This window comes from Malaclemys terrapin, chromosome 12 (assembly GCF_027887155.1).
Source record: "Malaclemys terrapin pileata isolate rMalTer1 chromosome 12, rMalTer1.hap1, whole genome shotgun sequence".
In the NCBI taxonomy this organism is placed as follows: domain Eukaryota; kingdom Metazoa; phylum Chordata; order Testudines; family Emydidae; genus Malaclemys; species Malaclemys terrapin.
The window spans coordinates 23388559-23411582 of record NC_071516.1 but is presented as its reverse complement, the minus strand read 5'-3'; the positions used below and the strand labels follow the sequence as shown (position 1 = coordinate 23411582).

At 47.3% G+C, this 23024-nt stretch overlaps 1 protein-coding gene across 1 annotated transcript in view; it reads left to right on the top strand.

Moving 5' to 3' along the window:
• Window positions 1-8828: 8828 nt before the first annotated feature.
• Window positions 8829-23024, top strand: part of PPP1R16B (protein phosphatase 1 regulatory subunit 16B) — a 108240-nt gene continuing 94044 nt past the window's right edge. Inside the window, exon 1 of the mRNA XM_054044983.1 lies at window positions 8829-8972. The gene's annotated coding sequence lies outside the window, so the exon portion shown is untranslated. The remainder of the gene's footprint in view (window positions 8973-23024) is intronic.

The window sequence follows — 23024 nt, the reverse complement described above, 5'->3', positions numbered from 1 at the left end:
GAACTCATCGACTAATGCCCAGTGGTAAATGCTGCTGCAGAGCACTTGCATTTTTAGGCACTGCTGATAACCTCCCCCTTGGGTTAATGCACAGCTTCACCTTCCTAAAATCCTTCTTCCGTCATTGAACATTGAGATTGAGGCTGGCTAGGAATGCCCACATTTTGCAGGTGGTTTGAAGGTCTTTGACCTTGTGCTTCACAACACATCTGTGGCGTAGAAGTATCCTTGTGTCACAGCTCACGTTCTACTGGGCTTCTGTCATTTTACAATAGGTGCCCTCTAATTAGGGGAGTCTAATGTGCTCATGTAATAAACTTCCAGCACATTTTACAAAAAGGCTAAGCCTAATACCATTTGTCTTTCATATCCTGGTGCTCTCGTATGTAAAATCATAATACATAGCTTTTATAAAAGTGCATTATTGCTTCACAGACCCAAACTCTGGTCTCTGAAATCTCACACTAGAGACAAACTTTGCATCTTGAATCCATCTATATAATTACCCCCTTACGAGGTAGGTAAAATGTGTTTGTTCCGATTAGAGGAACAAAGTGCACAGGTTAAGTGCAGCACAATGGACTTTACGACCAAAACTAAACAATAGATAGAAATAAATGATGCATCATCTAGGTGTTGAGTTTCTTTTCTGCTCAGTAAAGAATCTGTGTAGGCAGGACTTTAAACAGTGCCTACCATACATGCATTCTGTGCAAGGCAAAGATGTCTGCTTCACAGTAGCATGACAGATGCCACAGCAGGGGCATTTTAAGCATTAGTAAAGATGCAGAAATTAATCTTGAGATTACAGACCCCATTAGCTGAAGTTCTGCTACTTCCAGTGGACAAGGCTCCAGGCCAGTGCAAGTATAATCTCAGCTATCAGTGCTAAATCTGTACAAAGTCTGAAGGAAGAAACCCAATTCCTAGGAAAATTTGTCTTGTCCCTGTTGCTCAAGGTGCTCAGTTCTCCCCAGCCACCAACATGTTCTGTAATCACTTACACCTGTGATCACCTACAAACAGGCTGGCAGGCTCTTCCCAATCAGAAGCCTCCACTCACAGGACCATTTAACTTGGCACAGCTGTAAACAGCTAACCAAGGTGGTAGAGAATCACAACCTAGAGGTGTGGTTTTTATCTTTATTACTGTAGCAATTTTAGCAAAACAGCCCCATTTCCCAATGTACTGGAGCCTCCTTAAATCCTATTAAAAGGTCCAATCAAGCCAGGTCTCCACTGCTAGCCACTGTAGAGCAATAATAAGAGTCCCTGCACTAAAGAATTTAGAATCTCAGTTTAAGATGAGATGTAACAGGTGGGTGAAACTAACAGACAGGTAAGTGGAGGATGGGATAATGATAATGGGAGCATGGTTTCTCACACTAAGCTGGGCAGATGGCTAGCTACTAGCCACAGAGATTTCAATCAGTGCCTGCACTAATACAGAATCTTCTCTCAATCAACCTGCAGCATTGTTTTTCTGGCCTTACAATATCCAGGAGCCAAATCCTGTAGTCCTTACAGAGACCAGTCCAGAGTTGTGATTGGTCCAGACAAGTGGAGGTGTTTGAAATGCAAACCTAGATCTGGTTTCCAGTTCCACAAAAGATTTCTTTCAATAAAAAGCCTAATCCAAGTCCTGGATCCAAACACCCCCACGTGTTGTGGTGGTCAAGATCCAGATCTGACTATCGCATCTGGAGCCCATCCCCCATACAAAATGTGCTTTGACTCTTACCATGAGAGTCTTCTCTGATAAAGATGACAGAGCTTGGCCCTATGTATTCATGGGAACAGCAAAATAGAGAAAATAAATGCTAGACCCTGATAAGGGTTAATCTCTTGCTAATCCTCTGGGGTTGATTAAATGGTCTTCCCTTTACAGCTTCAAATTTATTCACTAAGATTCTAAAACCACTGGCTCTGCACTGGATTTTAATTTCGCAGTGGGCACTTGAATCATTTATTGGTATCTCTTAGGTATTCATATGCCAGTTTAATGCTCTGGGCTGTGACATAGCAATTTGGCATCTGTTTTCTTAGCTCTGCTGAAACCATCATCCCCAAGGTCAATCACCACTTCCTCCCATCTGAATCGAAGGGCTATCTTCTGTTTCTGTTCTTGATCTGTTGGCCTCCTGCTGTACCATTAATCAGTCATCTCTATTTATTCCCCTCCACTGCAGGTTGCCTTTACTCTGTGCTCTCCTGGTTCTCCTCCTACTATGCCACCTTTCAGTATCTCCTGGGGTGTCAGCTCTTCCCCTCTCTGTTGGTGTCCCTCAGAGTTGTCCAAGGCTTATTCCTCTTTTAGTCTCTTGGAGACTTCCACTCCCATGGTTTCTACTGCCACTTCTATGTGGAAAACTCCTAAGTCTACTCCTCTCCTCGTTTGTCCAATTCTGCATCTCCTGCTGCCAACTCCCCAATACTGGATTTCTTCCTCCCACTCCTCCTTTGACCGCTCCACTATATTCCTCTTCTATCAGATTCACAGCCTTAAAATCTTTATTTCCACATTCTTCCTCCCCACCTTCTTCAACCCCTTTCCAAACCTCTGAATATGTACTTTGTTACATAATATCCCCAAACTCCATCCTTTGCTCTGCACCCCTCTTTCTAAAATCCTTGCTCCCATGCCTCTTGGCTTGATTTTTGTAATTGTCTCCTTTCCCAGCCTATCCAAAACACCACAACTAAAATGATCTTTTCCTACTGCTTTGACCTCAGCACAACTCTCCTTGAATCACTTTATTGATTTCCTCTCCACTATGCTTCTCCTCACCAGTCAGGCCCGAGTAATCTCCCCAAATTACATCTGTTCTTCCCTACTATTCCCTCTCTAAATCCTCCCTATCCTTTACGTTATAGCTCCCTCTGTGTGTGTTTCCCACTTCCTGTTTAGCCCCTTCTATTGTACTAGCCCCTCTCCTTAGACTAGTCTCTTCCCAATCGCCAGGCACCATTTCTAATCTTCAAATCTTAAATTGCTATAGCTTTCTGTTTCTTTCTCCCCCCACCCCCAAATAGATGCAACTGGCTGCTAGCATCTAGTCTGCCTCTGACCAATACTCTTTTAGAATACAAGAGCATGAGGTAAAAACCTTCCCATGATGCACAGCCTACATTTTTATGGTAACGAGATCACGGGATGTTAGTACCTAGTTTATCTTATTCTCTTCTAGGTTTGTACCCAGGATCAGAAAAGCCTAAAGTTCAGCCCTCAGGTAAGGGGCCGGGGCAACTCCAGAGTTATGCCTGCTTACAACAATGCTCAGTTTAGCCCTTGGTCTCTTTGGGAATAAGGCATTAAAATTACACCTAAGTGATGTCCTCTGGCAGTTCTCTTACTGCCAGTGAATTTGGGTCTCTGCTTCACTGGTGCTCTCTGAAGAGAAGTCAAGGGTCCCCTGTCCTGCCACCCTAGCTGCTGCCAACATTCTGGTTTGCTTCTGCAAAGTGGAGCATGGTACAGATCACAGCTCTTGCTCCTTGGCTTCCATCTAGCATCCTCACAGCAATGTAAACTGTGGAATCGCCTTGCCTCTTGTAGGTCCATGTGCCAACTGGAGTGCAATCTTTGCTTCCCCTTTTGCAACTCTCTGACTCTGCCATATCTCACTGGCACCTGAGAGATCAAACTCCCTTCCTGCCTTGACTGGTAAAATGCACTTCAGCTGGGTATGGGGTGATCAAGCTGGAAAAGAGGGAGATTATCTACTGATATAGACCCATTACCATATTATCTGAGCCTCTCACAATCTTTGACATATTTATCCTCTCAGCACCCCTGTGAGGTCGAGAAATGGAAAATGGACACACACAGGCACTCAGTAATTTGCCCAAGATCACACAGGAAGTCTGTGCCAAACCAGGGAATTTAACCTGGGCCTCCCAAGTCCCAGATTAGAACCCTAACTCCAGGACCATCCTTCCTTCGAAGGATTGGGTCACATTTGAGAGAGCTGGATGGATCCCTTCAAATGTTTTTTCACATGGGGCCATGCTAAGCCTAGGGTTGTCAAAGACTTTAAATCAGGAGGACCTGGGCTGTAGTCCCAGCTCTGCCATTGACTCCAAATCTAGTTCTTGACCATGCTGCCTCCCTAGTCTCGTGATTATAAGGCAAACATCAGCTAGCGGCACAGATTTCCTAGATAACTTCCACTTTACCCTGACACTTCTAACCAGCAACTGCTTCACCCTTTCTACCGTGTGGTGTCTACATACCTTCTTCAGACAAGCTGCCTTGATTTTCTAGATCCCTGTTGGAGATGAACAGTTCTGTCTTCCTCTCATCAGCCCTGTTTCCCAGGTCTTTGCAAGTAGTGAAGATCACAAACAAATATACTTTGAACAGGATTGACTTGTGCAACTGTGGATGCTGTCCTCCACACAAGTGTATCTGTGATATTCCTCAACAGGCCAGGAGATGACATACAGAGCAGAGCACGACACACACAGTGACTCTGTACCCCATTCTAATCTGTCACAGCACCAGCTTATTTTTGAATAAGTCTCTTGCTGTGGCAGGCTTTCCCTGGTGGAATCTGCCTTTAAACAATAGGGTTGATCAGTCTGGATCTGCACAGATAATAAATTAATTCGGGGTAGAACTAACTCTTGGGACATGACCAGACAAAAGCTTCACACATGCTGACACTCCCTGCCCAATACAACACTTTTGCTGTGCTGTTATACATGTGGAAGGCTCCAGGTTAATTAAGAAGCTTGCTATTCAAAGGGAAAGTCCATATTTCAAATTGTAAAGTGATGTGTTGGGCTGGAACAATTCCCTAGAATGGGATAATGGGCACCAGTATTTCCTGAAGGCAGAGTATACGAGAGCCAGTACAACCCTGCTCAGTCTGGGCTCCTTTAACATTGACTGGGAGAGGTCAGCTGACTGAGGATCATGTGATGGCTGAACTATAAAATTTGCTGCTGGGGGAGGAGAGGCCTGGAGAAGTAGGAAGTACTTGGGAGTCTGTCTGCAGTGGGCCAAGGAGCGACCAGGTCTGCTGCGGGCTGTTGACAAAAAGTGGAAGAACCCCTCTCTTTGGAAGTGGCTGTAGGAAAGGCCTGTGAGGAGGCAGGATACAGAAAAATCCCAGGGAAGTGTGGAACTTAGCAGGGATATGGGCTGGAGAATATGGCACTGGTGTGGACTAGAAGCCCAGTGTTGGTATCTGTTGTTGTTTGAGGGCCCTAGACTCCTAAAGCCTAGTTCTGGAAAGTGTGGGAGGAAGCCCTCTCCTGTATCCAGGGCAGGCTGTGGAAAAAGGACTATTGTGTTTAGGGAGGGCTGTTGAGCTGAGGTTTTTCCTTGTGGAAGGGGAAGACTCTCTTTGATTTGGACAGAGGTGCTATCTCTGAGGGTGACTGAGGCAGAACCTGCATCCTGATGGCAGACCAGCTAAGCTACTGTTAAATTTTTATGTGTCCTTCTAGTGAGTAGCACTGAGCTTTCTCCTTGGTCACTTGTAGGCCACATCCAGGGAATAGTTGTCTCCGCGTGGGGCACAAAGCTGTTAAGCTCTATCTCTGTCTGCTATGTATAATGCACCCTTCAGCTTGATATTTGAATGCTGTTGTGTTGAACCCCCTTATCCTTCACTGATTTGAGTGAGAAGCACAGAATTCCTTTAGTATCAAGTCCTTAAAGCAGGGCTTAATTTGTGCCAGGGCTATCCTGGGCTGAGCCCTGGCATCTGTAGGCTTGGCAGGTCATAGCCCTTGCACCTCTGGACTTGCTGCATCAGTTATGAATGTAAAAAAAATTGCTTGAGCCCTGTACCTCTTTCATTACATATTAAGCACTGCCTTAAACCCTGGAGGCCTTTTGTTTACAGGAGGTAGATTGCTATAGTCAGTGGACCTCTTAGATTACTCTACTAGACAAAGCACTTCACATCAAGCCTTCATTATTATAGTACGGTACATTCCTGTTTAGCTAAACAGCCTGGGGGATACCTGAATGTTTTGGATGACCAGATGTTTGGATAAACAGAAGTGATTAGCTGACAGGGCTACATGAGGGATGCAGGGTGGATTTGAATAACTAGGATTTTTGGATAAAGGGAATTCAGATAACTGGCATTATACTGTGTTTATAATGGGGGGGAAGAACAGAACAAATGACAAAGCACTGTAGGGTTCACTTGGGAATTTGTGCATATACAGTCTTTTATTCCACATGGAGAGGGTTTTGTGGTTAAAGCAGATTCAGAGCTAGGACTCCAGGGTTCTACTCCCAACTCTGTTACTGACTTACTATGACCATGGACAAATGATTTTCTCTATACCTCAGTTTACTTGTCAACAAAATGGATATAAACATTATATCATCAGGATGTTGCCTTGATTCATTAACACATGCAGAGTTCTTTGAGAGCCTTAAATGAACACCTCATAGAAGTACAAAATATTGTTTGTGGCTTTTGTTCTTAACAATTTCCTTATATAAAGCATGAAACCTCTCCCCTCCAGAGTAAATTAATTCCATGGCAAACAGGAACTTGCTATCAGGCTCATTTATTTTATCTATGAAAAACTGTAGATATTTTTAAAATCTGGATTGCCTTCTATAAGAGCAATTTAATAATTTCAATCTATTCCGGCCAGCCGTCCCTTCCAGTCCTAGGAGATAGGATATTAATTTAATAATTTCAGTAAACCCAGCAGTGTTCTAGGTGTGCTCACTCTGAATTAGGGTGACCAGACAGCAAATGTGAAAAATGGGGACAGGGGTGGAGGGTAATAGGAGCCTATGTAAGAAAAAGACCCAAAAATCGGGACTGTTCCTATAAAATTGGGGCATCTGGTCACCCAACTCTGAATTAAAATGCAAATCTTATCTAGATCCATATAGGCTGTTTTAGGAATACCCAAATATACGTGGAATCTTCTACCACCCCCAACACTGGAACTTGAGACCTTTTTAAAAAACCTGAACAATCATAGGCACTCACATAGACCCAGTACCTTTTGATTCCAAAACAATATTTTGGAGGAGTGTGTTTTTTTCCCCCCCCCCCTCTCCAATTCTCCTCCTTCTGTTCTCTAAACATTGCCACTTATCTGACATCAGCCAAGTCCAGAGGTTGTGTGCAGCTTTCAGGGAAGGGCTCATACAGAGAGGATCACATCCTCAGCAGTGTAAATCAGGGGTTCCATAGCAGTTAGTGCTGCTATGCTAACTTACAGCAAGTGATCGGAACCAATAAAAGAAGCCCAGTTGATGGGAGGGGGTTGGGAGCTGATCTAAGCTTGTTACTATCTTAAAAAAAGATGCATTTCCTTTTTTCACTACTTCCTTTTCACTTTCCTCATTCGTCTTCCTTTCACCAGTAGGAAGGGAGTGTATAGCACCATAGGCTTCTAACTGCTTTTCAGCTGTAGAAAGGGTTTAATGCCGTTTCCCTGAGTAGGATCCCTTAATAAAATTTGTGCTTGAATAAAGTATCAGGGGGTAGCCGTGTTAGTCTGTATCTACAAAAACAACAAGGAGTCTGGGGGCACCTTAAAAACTAACAGATTTATTTGGGCATAAGCTTTCGTGGGTAAAAACCTCACTTCTTCAGTGAGGTTTTTACCCACGAAAGCTTATGCCCAAATAAATCTGTTAGTCTTTAAGGTGCCCCCAGACTCCTTGTTGTTTTTGCTTGAATAAAAGGATCCACCTTTTCTCCTGTTGTGTCCAAAGGACTCGTCTCCTGTTTTGATCTAGATGAGTGGTTCTCAAACTTTAGCAACCCAAGGACCCCCATTTGGATTTTAAAAATTGTGGGGACCCCCAAGCTGGCTTCTAATTTTCTCCTGGGGGTGCTCAACCCTTGCTTAGCTCCAGGCCCCACCCCTACTCCACCCCTTCCCAGCCCTGCCCCACATCTTCCAGCCCCCACTCCACCCGTGCCCATCTTCTTCCCCACCTCTTTCTGCCCCCTCCCCTGAGTGCACTCTGTCCCTGCTCCCCCCTCCTAGAGCCTCCGGCATGCCACAGAACAGCTGTTCCACGGTGTGGAGGAGGCATTGGGAGGGAGGGTGAGGAGTTCAACAGTGGGGCTGGCGGCCCCAGACATGACTCATGGACTCCCGAGGGTCTGTGGACCCCATTTGTTAACTGCTGATCTAGGTCTAGGTCCCATCCCCATTGTACTTGAATGCCTTCCAAACGGTTTGGAGGGCCTGTATTATACAGTATCACTTTGGCACCTTGATTGTGAACAGCCCAGAAAATAGTGATGGTGGTTTACCAAGTATTGAGAGGTGCTGGAATAATTTGTATGATGGGGGTGCTGAGAGCCATCGACCGAAACTGCAAACCCTGTATATGATGGAAAGCACTTCAAGCAGCCCTACTTCCAGCACCTATGCCAGGAGCTGCAGAATATTTTTTGGAGGGGAGGGGGTATAAAATGGAATTTCATATCTGAATCATTCTGAACCGCTGTTCAGGAAATACTGTCACGGTGGGGACCCCTCCCTGCACAGCAACCCTTCCCCCACTGCTTTGCTTGGCCTGGTTCCCGCTACCACCCGCCTGGCTGTAGGAAGCACGGGACTCTGCCATGCGCTGCGCCCTGTTCCTTGCTGCCTCTGAAAATACCTGTGCGCCCGGCCGCTTCCTGCACTTCCCCGCTCAGGATCCTTCCCCAGCCCCCTCTCCCCCTCGCTCGGGCAGGGGAGCGCAGATCATCGCCCGTCTCTGGTCCTCAGCTCCCTCCTCTCTCCCTGGCCACACCTTCGAGGAGGAGCCGGGCGGGACTGAGCGCAGGACCAGAGGCTGCTGCACTTCCATCAGTGCCGGCTTCTTCCCTCTGGTCCCTGCCGCCTGCGGAGGGAAGGGGCCGCTCCGGAGCCTGTCTGCAGCCCTGCGTCTGGTGGGGGACCCTCCCCGGGCGCTCCTCGCCTCTCGCCGGCCTGGGCGGCTGCTGCCGCAGCCCGGTCGGGGCTGGCTCCTGCGGCGGGTGAGTGACAGAGCAGCTGCAGCCCGGCGGGGCGAGCGGGCGCCGGGAGATGGGGGGCGCCTCGCATCTCCCCCCACCCTATCAGGGTCAGGTGCATCCAGAGGAAAATCGGTGGGGGGCAGAGCCAGCGAGGGCTGCGGGGTGACCGATGGGAAGGAGCCGGGGAAGCAGCTGGGGACCCCCCCCCCGGCTAACTACGGCGGTTCTCCGGCTTTAATTATGCAGGAACTTGCTAGTTCAGGCTGTGTCGCCTCCCTTCTGCTTGTCTGGGCTCTGCAGCCAGGGGGAGCCCCTCCCGCTCTTTGCCCCTGCCCACAGCTTCAGGACTTTGGCTCCCCGGGGAATTCCTGTGCCGGAGGCAGCAGGACTTTGTTGTGCTCTGGTAGGGTGAAGATTTTGGGGGAAGGGGAGCGCTGGGTTTGCATGGGGGGAGAGGAGGCAGAAAAGAGAAAGCAGCAGCTCTGGGTATCCGCTGGGTGCGATGCACTGCTCTGGTAGTTCCACTCTTGAGGGCTCTTATGTTCGCAAACCCTTCTTCATTGTGATTTTTGGCTGGTTGTTTTTGCTCATGGGGAAGGAGGCAATAGCAGTGCTGTGGGCATTGGGCAGTGAGAATGTGTCTAGCTCCTGGCCTGCCCACCTGCTCTTCCAGTACTGATCACCTGCATGGCTCTGCCTATCCACATCAGTCCTGCCCCTGGGGTACTCCACTACAGATCCCGCTATGAGTTCTCCCAGTGCATCGCTGGTCTGGCTGACGAAATGCCCTGCTATTCCACTTCTTGTTCCCATAGCTCTGCCAGTGCACCTGGCACCTTATTTCTGATGTACAGCCCTCCCCCCTTGTGTTGCAGTATGGGGTCTTCACACAGGGGTGCCCCTCAGTCCTGACCTGCAGTACCCCTGTTATTTCAGGCCCAGACCTCCACACTGCTGTGCCAATGCATCCCTACTTGACCTACAACACTCCCTGCTATTCCAGTTCTGATATTGTCAGTGATGTGTGGTGGCTTCAAGGGGTGGACAAAATGAACCACTAGTGACTTGAGACCACCAAACTATCTTTCTTGGCTGACCAGGTGTAAGTGATGCAAACCTAAGTCTCCATAGCTGAAAAGTCAGAGGCGGGGTGGTAATCTGTTATTGAGCGGTGCTGACAAAATTACTCTGCAGTGTCAAATCAGGAAGTGACCTCCAGCGTTGTGCAATCCTAGGCAAGCTTGAAAAGAACCACTTAAATAATCTAGTCAGCCCTCTACATCAAATAGGATAAGACACTGTTAATCCCACTATACATTTGTCTAACCTTATCCCGAACACATCTAATGACAGGACATAATTACCTTTCTAGGGCAGTTCATTCCATTGCCAGATTGGCTTCAGGGTTGAAAACACTTTACCCATTATGGAAATTAGGTGATCACAGGAAGCTGGAGAATTCAGGGCCTCAGTTTCTTGCCCCCATGTAGCAGTGGGTTTTGTTTGCTTCATTTGGAAGTTCTCTTCCTTTGATATGAGTTAGACATGTTAATATACTTCAGCTAAACATATGCCTCTGTATTTAGAAATGAATTGATGGTTAAAGTACACGATGGGGCTTCAGGGAGTTCAACGGCCAGCTTGGCCGTCTTCCTGTGTGATCCAATGAAAGTGTGTCCCAGAGACACTGTCAACCAACCTCAAATCTAGTCATTTCAGGTGCTAACCCTGCCCTGAGGCTCCTGTGTGCAGTTCAGTCATTTTGAAGGGACTCTGTCAGCCTGCAACTTGCCTGCCAGTCTTTGTTTTTATAATCACTTTCTTATCTTTAAAAATGTTCTTTCCTCTGCTGTGAAAAACCCACACAAACCAGGGAACACTCTAACTACATAAGGGAAATAGTGAAACCGACTTGTGGAATGCACAAAGCAAACAAATGGAGGGGGGAAAAATCTCCAATGTTTCAACTCTAGTCATCTTAGGTATTTGTAACAAGTGTATAAAGCATTTTCAGACAGCGTGAGTCGAGAGTCCTAACTTCTGAGCCCATCTATTTCCTTACCTTCCTCAACAGAGCTGTTTTGAGCCTTAGATTATTACTATTAAATTGCACAAGGGAGGGCCAAGTATCCTTATTAATATTCAGAATTGATATTATTTATTTATTTTATTGACTTGGAAAGGACTTTAATCATGGGGTGCTAGGCCACACCTGGATTGCTTTAACTGTAAAGCACATAGGATTCTGTCATAACTGCTATATAAATAACAACTCTGATAACATTTTTCTCTTACTCATTTAATCTCTATATTGATGGCCTGGATCCAAAGCTATTAAAGCTAATTGAAAGGCTTCCTTTATTTCCATAGGCTTTTTATCAGCCCCAGGATTTCTAAAAGTTGAGCTGCTTTCCTTCTGATTGGAGGGAAGGGAAAATGACTGAAGATTTCATAGTAAATGTAAGATTAAAAGTGTTCCAGTTCCAATGTGTATGATGCATGTGATATCGTTTAGACATAAAGATGCTACTGTTTCTCTCTTCCCTTAAGACTGCATGTCCAGGCAGCTTGTCTCTAACAAGGTTTTGTTGTTGAATCTTTCTTTGGTGAGAACTTGTCCCTGCATGGACGTTCCTGGTACCAGCTTCTTCTTGGTGTCTGGGTTGCACTGTATCATCTCTGCAGCAATTCTGTTGGGGGAAAACTCAGCCATGTTTTATTTTGACTTCGATCATTTATAAAATGTCTGTTGCCTCTGGGTATATTTCATTCAGTGAAAGCAAAACATCAACCAGTGTTTACTGCAATGCTGTTGGTGGTGGTTACCCAGTCTGAGATGTTCAGGTTAACAAATCACAAGAAGCCCTGGGAATGTTTCATTTTACCCTGGTATACACCAGTGCAGAGGTTCTCAACCTTTTTCTTTCTCAGTCCCCCTCTCCTGCCAATATGCTATAAAAACTCCACGGCCCATCTGTGCCACAATAATTGGCTTTCTGCATATAAAAGCCAGGGCCAGCATTACTGGGTAGCAAGCAAGGCAACTTCTTTGGGTCCCATGCCACAGGGGCCCCCACAAAGCTACATTGCTCAGGCTTCACCTTCAGCCCCAGGTGGTGGGGCTGAGGACCCTGGGCTTCAGCCCCATGCGGTGGGACTTCGGCTTTCTGCCCTGGGCCCCAGCGAGTCTAATGCTAGCCCTGCTTGGAGGCCCCCCTGAAACCTGCTCAAGGCCCTCTAGGGGGCCCTGGACCTCTGGTTGAGAACCACTGCACTAGTGAAAACATAGACTCTGTTCTAAAAGATTTCTAGGGATGCTACGTTACTAGCTCATGCTCTCTTCCGTTCCCCACCCCAACAAAAGGAACCCACTCTCTTCAAACAAACCGCAGAATTTACCTATGAAATTACTTTAGCTAGTGTAACTCTAGTGGGCCTGATTCTCCTCTTGCTTACTAGTCTAAATCTAAATTCAGTTAGGCAACTCTGGAATTTAACTGGTATAAAACAAATTTAAGTGAGAAAAAAATCAGGCCCACCATTACTTAGTATCTTCCCAGAATGTGGCTGGAAGGAACTCCTTGTAGCATTTCAGTGGAAACACTACACTACACTACAGTACACCAACAGGAGGGAGTCTCCTGTCTGCATAGGTAATCCACCTCCCCGAGAAGCGGTAGCTAGGTTGACAGAAGAATTTTACACAGGGACATGGTAAGCTTAACTATGCCACTCACGGGTGTGAATTTTTCACACCTCTGATCAACTTAGTTAAACCGACCTAATTTTCTAGTGTAGACCAGACCTTAGAATTGCTCATTCAGCTGGAGGGCAAAACTTGGTCCATAGTTTAGGTGGTTCAAAATGAGACAAGATAAATGATGATTAAATGACCTCACTTGGCAAATTAGATCACTGGCTAATTGACCTAGCCTTCAGGAAAGAAATGTTACATAATATTCAACATTCACTGAAGTCTGTCACTCATTTAAAACCCCTTAACTACTTTGGGTAATACCTCACCTTTGTCACTATTGCTTAATTCTGGATATTTATTAGAGCTTCACTTTGCCATCTTGTCTTTGGGCTGAATTCTCTCCATTAATCATATCCACTAATCCGATCATCTTGTTAATCTCTTGGAAATTCCTTTTGCAAACTGCCGCATTTGATTCTTTCTGTCTCTTTTGCAGGCTTTTTTAAAATAGTGGCACAGTGGGTGTAATTTCCCACCAGGTTTTATAAACTCGGTTGACAGTCCTCCTCCTCCTCCTCCTTTTCCCCCACCTCCATTTAGGCAGAATGAAAACCTTTTTTGAATGTCACTTAGAAAAGCGAGTGTAATTACATACTTCTTATATTTGAAGTAAAGAACTCTTGTGGGTGAGGGGAAGCCCAACCCCAGACCCAAGTTGGGTCATTTTCCGTAGATGCATTTGTGGACACTAAGGCCCCAATCTTGCAATGAGCAACATGTGGGCAGATACCTCTTCCCACACAGAACCGGTCTTGACTTCAGAGGCTCTGTGCAAATTCGGGAGTCTGCCTGCATGTTGCTCATTGCAGGATTGGGGCCCAGGGTTGCTAATGTCGTGGAAGAATTTTTTATACATTTAAAATGTGCTATTTTCTTTTGGACTAAAGTAGCTGGACTAGGTCAGTGAGTGAGTAACAGTAGGTTGGTTGTTCTGAAGATGCTAATGGTCAGTCTGAATTCAGTGTTTGTTTTCTGGCTGAAAACAGCTCAGCTGGTTTTCTTCTGTGCCAGAAAGGCCAACAATTGTTGACTGCAAGTAAATGCTTATTTAGACCATGGGATAGTGCGTACCTAGCCCTCACCCCTGTTAAAAGAGCTGAAGGGGTGAACTGGTGTGTGTGAAAGGGGTCGGCTGTTCACTTTTTCCAAGGCTCCTGAGTCAAATAACACCCTACTGTGGGAATGGTTTGCCAGCTGGCTCTCCCTTTAGGGAAGTTTAAAGAGGCTTATTGCAATCTTACTAGAAGTCTGTCTTCCTCTATTAGTCTGCTTGTCTCTCCATCTCCCTTCCATGTGCTTGTTCGCTCATTCATACAGACAGATCTATTGCTACATGTGCACAGTTATCTGTCCATACCAGCTGTGCTGCTCAGTGAAGTGTTCTTCCCATTCATGGCACATTCATTTGTAGATTGTCACTTTTTGCTGTGCAACATACATTTTTTCCTTAATATTTTTCTTTAAAGTGACACTTCTGAACTACTTCTAAGCCATATGCTTAACAAGCCTTAAAAAAAAAAGAATCTTCTGTTGACTATACAAGTGAGACCCATTATGTTTGATTTGAAAAACAATCTCTCCAGCCCTGAGCAATTAACCAAAAAGCCCTCTTGTTGTAGGTTCTGCTTTTGCATATACATGGCTTTAACATCCACATTCATAAAGCATGAGCCCACCTTGTCTTGTGTTTGGGACTTACAGTCAGGACCGGAAATAGGCTGTGTATGTATCACCACTGGCTCCGTGCCTCTGTTTCCCCTGTATAAAACAGGGATACTTCTGCTTCACACGGGAGGCTGAATTGTTTAAAGCACTCTGACACTTGGATCAATAGTACAAAATATTTCTTATTACAGTTTTCCCACCTGGAGGGGTGGAAGGACCCAAATGTTTCATGGTTAATACAGAATATACTGTCCAGAGAGTGCAAAATTTTGAAGTTCCTCTATTTGCTGGTAGTAAAGACAAAAATGCTTATTGTCATCTGCCTGCCAGTGACCAGACAATCTGAGCTGATATTAGTGAATCTGTGTAGTCTTGAGTGGGAGCTCAAAATCATCAATCAGCAGCGAAGCTTATCAGAGCTGAGCTGAGATTCTTAGTAATGCATAAAAACAACAAGGAGTCTGGTGGCACCTTAAAAACTAACAGATTTATTTGGGCATAAGCTTTCATGAGTAAAAACCTCACCGCCCAAATAAATCTGTTAGTCTTTAAGGTGCCCCCAGACTCCTTGTTGTTTTTGTAGATACAGACTAACACGGCTACCCCCTGATACTTAGTAATGCATAGTTTGTTCTCACAGCATCTTTCATCTGAGGGTCTTGTAAAGGTACCCTGATACCATGGTGATCAGGGCCATGTAAGTACTAGACAAGATGGAGAGGGTTTACAAACATTAAACCTCAATACCCCAATAAGGCAAATGAAGTACATCATTTCACAGTTTGGTAAACTGAGGCATGGGTTAAATGACATGCTCAGGGTTCCACAGTCAGTGGCAGACATGAGAATGAACCCAGAAGTCCTGTTCTCGTTAGCAATTAAAATAATGGTTTAGCTGCAGTTTTCAAAGCATTTTGCAAAGGCAAGTAGGCAGCATCCTCATTTTACAGAAGGGGAAACTGAGGCAGAATTGACATGACTACCCAGGTTATGTCAGTGAAAACCCAGGGTACAACATAGGCCTCCTGAGTCCATCCGATGCCTCTTCTGCTGCATTCTCATTAGAATATACTCAGTCTTTTACATTACTCTCAGTTGTTTTTTGCTGGAACATTTAGTCTATATCTTTAACTGGGAAGGATCAAATCTCATGGTTTTCAAAGCAGCTAAACTGAAGTTATACTCATGGGAATTGTTACATGCACTGGGAAGGTGGGTAGGTGCTACTGCTCTGTGGACTTCCTGTTTTTTTCCCCCTTCTGTTGGAATTACGGAAGTTAACTGAATGGCTTTTTTTTTTTTCCCTATTCACACTTAGAACAACTTGATAGGATCTGGATTAAGGAAGCTAAATAAGAGTTTGATAAATAGCAAGTTACCAGATAAGCTTCAAACAGGAAAATAATTTTCAGAGGGAGGCTTTTGCTTCGGTATAAAGTAAAGATCGTAAGTTTAATAGTACTGGGCTCTTCCTTAGCACTTTATTCCATAGTCCCGAAAGCAGTTTTCATATGATCTTTCTCTTCCTTTAATGGATGGGAGGGGGTGGTAGGGAGACAGAGGGCTTGTACATGTACAAATGGACAGGAATAGCTATTCTGCAAAGCTCCCATGTGCACACTTATCCCAAATACAAGTTTCATTTTTTGTTTTACCTTAGTCCACTTTGGAAGATCATACAGCAGGCTAGGGGCAGAGCCAGGAACAGAGATGTGGTCTTCTGATGCCCTGTCCACATTACCTCCATGTTAGTACAGTTGAAACTGAGGGCTTGTCTACATTACCCACTGGATCGATGGGCAGCGATCGATCCAACGGGGGTTGATTTATTGCGTCTAGTCTAGACGCGATAAATCGATCACCGAGCGCTCTCCCGTCGACTCCGGTACTCCACCGGAGCGAGAGGCGCAGGTGGAGTCGACGGGGAGCGCCAGCCATCGACTTACCACAGTGAAGACACCACGGTAAATAGATCTAAGTATGTCGACTTTCTAGCTGAAGTTGTGTAACTTAGATCTATTTCCCCCCCCCCCCCATGTAGACCAGGTCTTACTGTCCTTTCTGGGGGCATAATGCAGTTTGTGCCTGTTGAAATTAGCTTTAATCCTTACTTTGAATTTGTTACTGCTAAAAACTGCAGAGGTCCTACATCAATGGGACTGCACCTATCTTGTTCCAATGATTTAGACTGAATTTTGGATATTAAACTTAGCATTCAAGATCAGTCCACTAACTCCCACATCATACAGCATTTTGGAAGCACGCAAACAAGGTGGGTCTTGTGTTTGCATTCCCCAGATGGCCTAATAAAGATTGAACCAAAATCTCTTGCTAGGCTAGGCTATAGCGCAGCATCTCCTCTTTTCAGAGATTCAGGGTGGATCGGAGTCAGAACATAGCATCAGATGTAACAGGCTGAGGTGGTGCTAATGGATACCCTGAGCTGTATATTGGTGGCAAGTGTGAATTGTTTGTAATTAACTGTCATGCTACACACTTGGTTCACTCTTGCCGGGAAGAAGCAAAAGTGTTTGCATGGTGTCTCCAGAACTAGGGAAAAAAACACTATACAGTCATACAAATAAGTAGTTTTAATTTTATTTTAACATCTCATGATTTTGGGTTCTGACTCATGTTTTTTTTGGTCTGAATGAATCACGGCTTTTGATCTCTCATTGCTTATCCCCTTGTGTGACAATCACAGGTTGAAAACGCAACTTTAAATCCATGCACGTAGGCAGGCATCAGCTCCCACTTTCCTCTCTCTCCCCCACGCTATCCAGAGCCCTCCCCTGTGGTCCTGTTCAATGACTCATGGTTTCTGTTGCCAGCCTGCAGGTGGATGTGCCTTGGGATCCTACCTTTAACAAGAGAGAGAGGAGGAGAGAGGGAGGGCGGGGTGGCAGTGGTGCCAAGCTTGGGAAGAGTGCAGCTCAGAATTGAGCCTGCTTCAGGGTTCTGCCCCACTCAGTGCATATGGTGCCCTGGTGCTGCAGGCAGTGGTTACAGCTGCTACCTGCTGCACGGTGACCTCTACAAGCGAAAGCCAGAAACTGCATGTGGCTCAGGCAAAATTCCTGTGCTGCTGTAGCTGACAATCAGAAGCACCACTCCAAATCACAGCAATATCAGGTGCGGGAGGCGTTGAACGGCGCTAAAGTCTCTTTGTTACACTGGGAGTAACTCTAGGGTTACCATATTTTGTGCCTCCAAATGGAGGACACTCCACGGGCCCCCAGCCCCGCCCATGCCCCGCCCCAAATCCGCCCCCTCCCCAAAGTCTCCGCCCCCTCCCCTGCTTCCCGCGAACATTTAATTCGCGGGAAGCCTGAAGCAGGTAAGGGGATGGGATGGGGGGAGGAGGTGCGGCCCAGGCTGGCCCCCCCGGCGGCTCCAGCCTGGGTCGGCTCGGGCCCTGGGGTGCCGGCCCCGGCCGACCACCCCCGGCCCGCCCAGCACTGCCGGCCGGCGCAGCCCCCCGGCCCCGCGACCCCGGACCGGCTCCCGGCCCGGCCCCCCAGCTCGGCGCACCCCCGCGGCTCCCGGCCCGGCGCAACCCCGGCCCCGCGACCCTGGACCGGCTCCGCGGCCCGGCGCACCCCCGTGGCTCTGCGACCCCGGACCGGCTCCCGGACCGGCGCCCCGGCTCAGCGCACCCCCCGCGGCCCGGCGCACCCCCCCGGCCCCGCACCGGCTCCCGGACCGGCCCCCCGGCTCAGCGCAACCCGCGGCCCCACGACCCCGGACCGGCTCCTGGACCAGCCCCCCGGCCTGGCGCACTCCCGCGGCTCCCGGCCCGGCACACCCCCGCGGCTCCGCGGCCCCGGACCGGCGACCCCCGCGGCTCGCGGCCCGGCGCACCCCCGCGGCTCCGCGGCCCCGGACCGGCCCCGCGCACCCCCGCGGCCCAGCCCCCTGCTCCCCGCCCGGCCCCGCGCCCAGCCCGGCCCGGCACTGCGACCCCGGCCCGGCCCCGCACCGGCCCCGGCCAAAGAGGCCCCGGCCGAGCCCTCCCTCCCTCCCGATTTTCCCGGACATGCCGGGCTTTTGGGGATTTCCCCACGGACGGGGATTTGAGCCCCCAAAAGCCGGACATGTCCAGGAAAATCCGGACGTATGGTAACCCTAAGTAACTCCCAAGCCAAAACCATTCCATCAATGGAGTTACACCAAGGATATACTTGGCCTCATATTGGTAGTGAAATATCTATTGAAAAAATCCCCTGAGAATTGCCTCTACTGTTCCACTCAGGGCTAAGATTTTAGGTCAAACAAAGGAATGACTGTAGGAAACTCTGCACATCTGGGTCTCAAGCAGTTACTGCTCAGCTGTTCCCACTGGTGGTGACATCTTCATGCAATGGTGCCCAAACTTTTCCTGTCGTGCCTCCCCCACCCGACCAGTAATGGAATCTGTCTGTGCTCCTCCTCTCCATTACAGCATAGTTGGCTCAGCAGATGAGCTTGGTATGGGGAGGAGCTGGGGCTAGAGGCGGAGCGGGCCTGGGTGCAGAGCAGGGGGTAGAGTGGAGCTGCGGCTGGGAGTGGAGCTGGGCTGGGAGGTGCTTTCTCTCTGCCTCCCCACCGTGCATCCCCCTGAATGTTCCTCTGCATCCCCCTAAAGGGGTGCGCCTCACAGTTTGGGGACCACTATCTTAGCGGGTGGAGAGCAAATGGGCATAGACCTTCAGACTTTGCTTCATGTAGATATCTCAAGTCGGAATTCATCCTGTATCAATGAAACTTGAGATGCTTTGACTGCTGCTGACCAGGCTTTGGGTATTGACTGGGGCATGTTGAAATGCCCTCCTCTAACCATCCGTGAGCACCCATCAGGGGAAACATCGGCTGGGGGAGGGGGTGCAGGAAGGAAATTCCAGCCTTGGGCAGCCTCTGAGGCACTGCAGAAGCTAGTAAGGGAAACCTGTTAATTCCCCTAGCTTGTTTCTGTGTCCAAGTAGGACTGTTTCCTGTGCGTATTCTAGTATGTCATTGTCAAAATAACTTCCAGTGGCTTGGGCCTTTGACTGCTTTCATTAAGAAGACTGGTCTACTCTAAGTGGGGATTAGTGTCTATCTTGACGGAAAGGGGATTGTCTCCTACCATCTCCATGGTTTGAGAAGGCTGGTGTGGCCTGCTTCATGTCTCTTTGTTCTACAGGCTGTTTTGGATAATCTCCTTCTTCAAACCATAATATTTTCAGGTATATGGTCTAAGGAACTGGGCTTTGGGACCAAGCCCACCCATGCCCACTGCAGTGCTGGGGAAAACTGCTTGCACCAGAAAAACAAATACAAGGCGATTATAAAGTTGTTGGCACAAATGGGTCAGATCACTTCCCCTGCAGGTGTCTGGCCTGGCAACCTGCATTCAGATTTAATGTGCTGTAAAAAAAAAGAAAGAAAGAAAGAAAGAAATTAAATGGAAAAACCGAACTGGAGACTTATGCCCTCAATTATTTTTTGTTTTACATAGTCTGGGCTGCTATCTGCCCCTCCCTGTAATGTTTCATTACTGCAGTTCAGCCTGGTTTGGAGGACGCTCTGCTGCAAAGTGGCAGTTAAAATTCAGTTCATTTTTGGACAAAAATGCAGTTCTGGTCTTTCCATTTCTCCCAAGTAAACTCTGAATTCTGGGATGGGGTCCTTCTGCTTATCTGATACTGGAGTTAGATTTTGGTAGATACTTTGCTTCTGGGATAGCAACAGGGAAATGATGGTGTGAAATTAACCTTCAGAGGAAGGAAAATGTCCTTGTTCCTTTGGGGGAAGGAAAGGCTAGAGTTGTCCTTACCTGTGCCCTTCACATGCTCTCCATCCCCAAGGCGGTATGTGATCTGTGATTATATATAATGCATCTCGGTGTAGTTATTGTAGATATTTATAAGGTGCCTGTCACCTTGGGACAAGTGCTATCAATGGGTGTCTTCATGCATAGAATTAACATAAAAAATATGGCCCTAATACAGGAAAGGAATGCATCTTCAGTGCACTTTAGCTATAGTCTCTGCTACTCTACAGGCCAGTAAATAGTAGAGATTTCTCTTCTGAGCTGGATAGAAAGAGGCAGAGTTGGAATGTTAGAATGTAGTCTCTTCCCGATTTAATCCCAAACCCAGGTTCTAATCCCCACCCAAATAAAAATTAAGGTTGGGTTTTCAAATGTAACTCTTCATTTCAGATGTCCCTTCCCTGTATCTGATGACCCTCTTACCTGAGCTGTTTCCTGATGGCTCTGTGCCCCTGGGCGGCGAAGCTGAAACCAATGGCTTTCCAATGCTGGCTGACAGCAAACTTTCAGATAAAAGACTGCTGAGCATCCACCTCCATAATGCCCAAGGAGCAGTTTCTGCAGCTACCAGAGACCCCTTAGGATGCACATAGATGTTGCATAATAATAAATCCATGAATGAAATATCATCACCCAGCCTGCACTGAACATGCAGATAGAAAGGTGGTCAGGTGAGGGATGGATTATTAACTCTTATCTCCTTAGAGACGTGAGTTTCTATATAAAAAGCCCAATATGAAATCTAACTTTAAAATTTTACCCATAGCTCTTACCACCCACCAGAAATACGCGTGTGTTGCACAGGTGAGACTGGACCTATGTATCTATGAAAATTCCACCCTCAGGCCCTGATCAGCACACAGCTGTTGACCTTGGTGGGAGTTCTAGGAACACAGGATTGGCCCCTAAAGATACAAACCTCAGGCTACCTTTAGAAAATCCTCGTGATTCTGTCCATATTGTGCTTCTGGGAGACTTACTGGCTCGGAGCTAGTGCAGATGACTGGAGGCTGCCACCCGATTTGTTTCACTCATCATGGAGGTGCCACTCAAAAGAGCAGTTATGTTACAAATACACAAGCTGAGCTGGAGGAGGAACATTGGGCACAGGGTCCCTTTAAGAAAATGGAGAAAGTGAGTCCAAGGTGAAATATGGGGTGGAAAAACAATGTTTTATGTCCTACTGTGATAAATATTACAGGAAACATGAGGTGAAAATGTTAAGAGGCTTCCTCCGGCTCCTGTTTAGAGCGGAATAGTTGGAACAAAACAAGGCCCTTCGACTTTTCTATTAACAGACTCAGTTTTAAAACCATTTCTGACTCACTGTTTAACACCTTTTTTTCTAGCTTGGCATTTCGCCCCCCGTGCTAGGAATAAAGTGAGTGGAGAGAGAGAGATGATCTGGAACCCTGGAGAAGAACAGCCAAACCAAAACACTTCTTCCCAAACTTATTGGCTTGGGGTCTCTGGGGAAGTGTTTAGTTAAAAACTTCAGGCTTCTATTGAGCTAAGGCAGTGTTTCCCAAACTTGGGACGCCACTTGTGTAGGGAAAGCCCCTGGCGGGCCGGGCTGGTTTGTTTACCAGCTGCGTCCGCAGGTCCGGCCGATCATGGCTCCCACTGGCCGCGGTTCGCTGCTCCAAGCCAATGGGAGCTGCTGGAAGCTGTGCGGGCCAAGGGACGTACTGGCCGCTGCTTCCAGCAGCTCCCATTGGCCTGGAGCAGCGAACCGCGGCCAGTGAGAGCCGCGATCGGCCGGACCTGTGGACGCGGCAGGTAAACAAACTGGCCCGGCCCGCCAGGGGCTTTCCCTACACAAGCGGCGTCCCAAGTTTGGGAAACACTGAGCTAGGGAAACAATTTGTAAACTTTGATCCAGTTTATGTAGCTCCACCAACAATACCATGGCATCTCAAGTAGTTATGAATGTATCCTCTCAATAGTGTGGTGAGGTCGTATCCCCACCTTACAGATGGAAACTGAGGCACAGACTAAGTGACTTGCCCAAGGTCACACAGGAAGCCCGTGCCCATCACCCCAGAGATGGCTGCATTTCAATGATTCTTTATGTATATAGTTACAAAAACATGAAAGGTGCTGAATGCATCCCAGGTTGTGTCTACATTGCAATTAGACACCTATGGCTGGCCCGTGCCAGCTGACTCAGGCACAGGATAAGGGGTTGTTTCATTGCTGTAGACAATGTAGACGTTGGGTCTCTGGGACCCTCCCACCTTGCAGGGTCCTAGAACTCGTGCTCCAGCCCAGGCCCGAACGTCTACAACACAATTAAACAGCCCCACGAGCCCGAGTCAGCTGGCACGGGCCAGCCTCAGGTTTTTAATGATAGTGTAGACGTACCCTAAGATACTAGTTGATGTAATTAAACAACTGCTGATTTGCATCAGTGACTTAATTTATTATCACTCCTACCTATGGCTAACCTGGCAGTGCCAATGTACCCACCAACATAGCACAATAATACTTTGCTCTCAGAAATAGTTGCTGAAATTACTACTAAGGGTGAGTTGAGAGCTCATGATAGTCGGGGACATATTCAGCATTGCGTGATGGCTAGAGCACAGGACTAGAGTTAAAAACCCCAGAATTCTAGACCTGGCTCTATCACTGAGTCGCCTCACCCCGTAAGACCTTCATTCCCCCATCCTTTACAATGGAAGCGATGGTAGTTATCCACTTCGCAGCAGGGCTGAGAGGGTTAGTCATCTCTACAGTGCCTTGACAGTGTAATTGATGTACTTATGCAAAGTCTTTCTTTGTTTCATGCACTCCCCTGAGCTTAGTATCGCATATGCTACAGTACGCAAACTTCCTCCCACAGCTCTGCTGCTGGTTC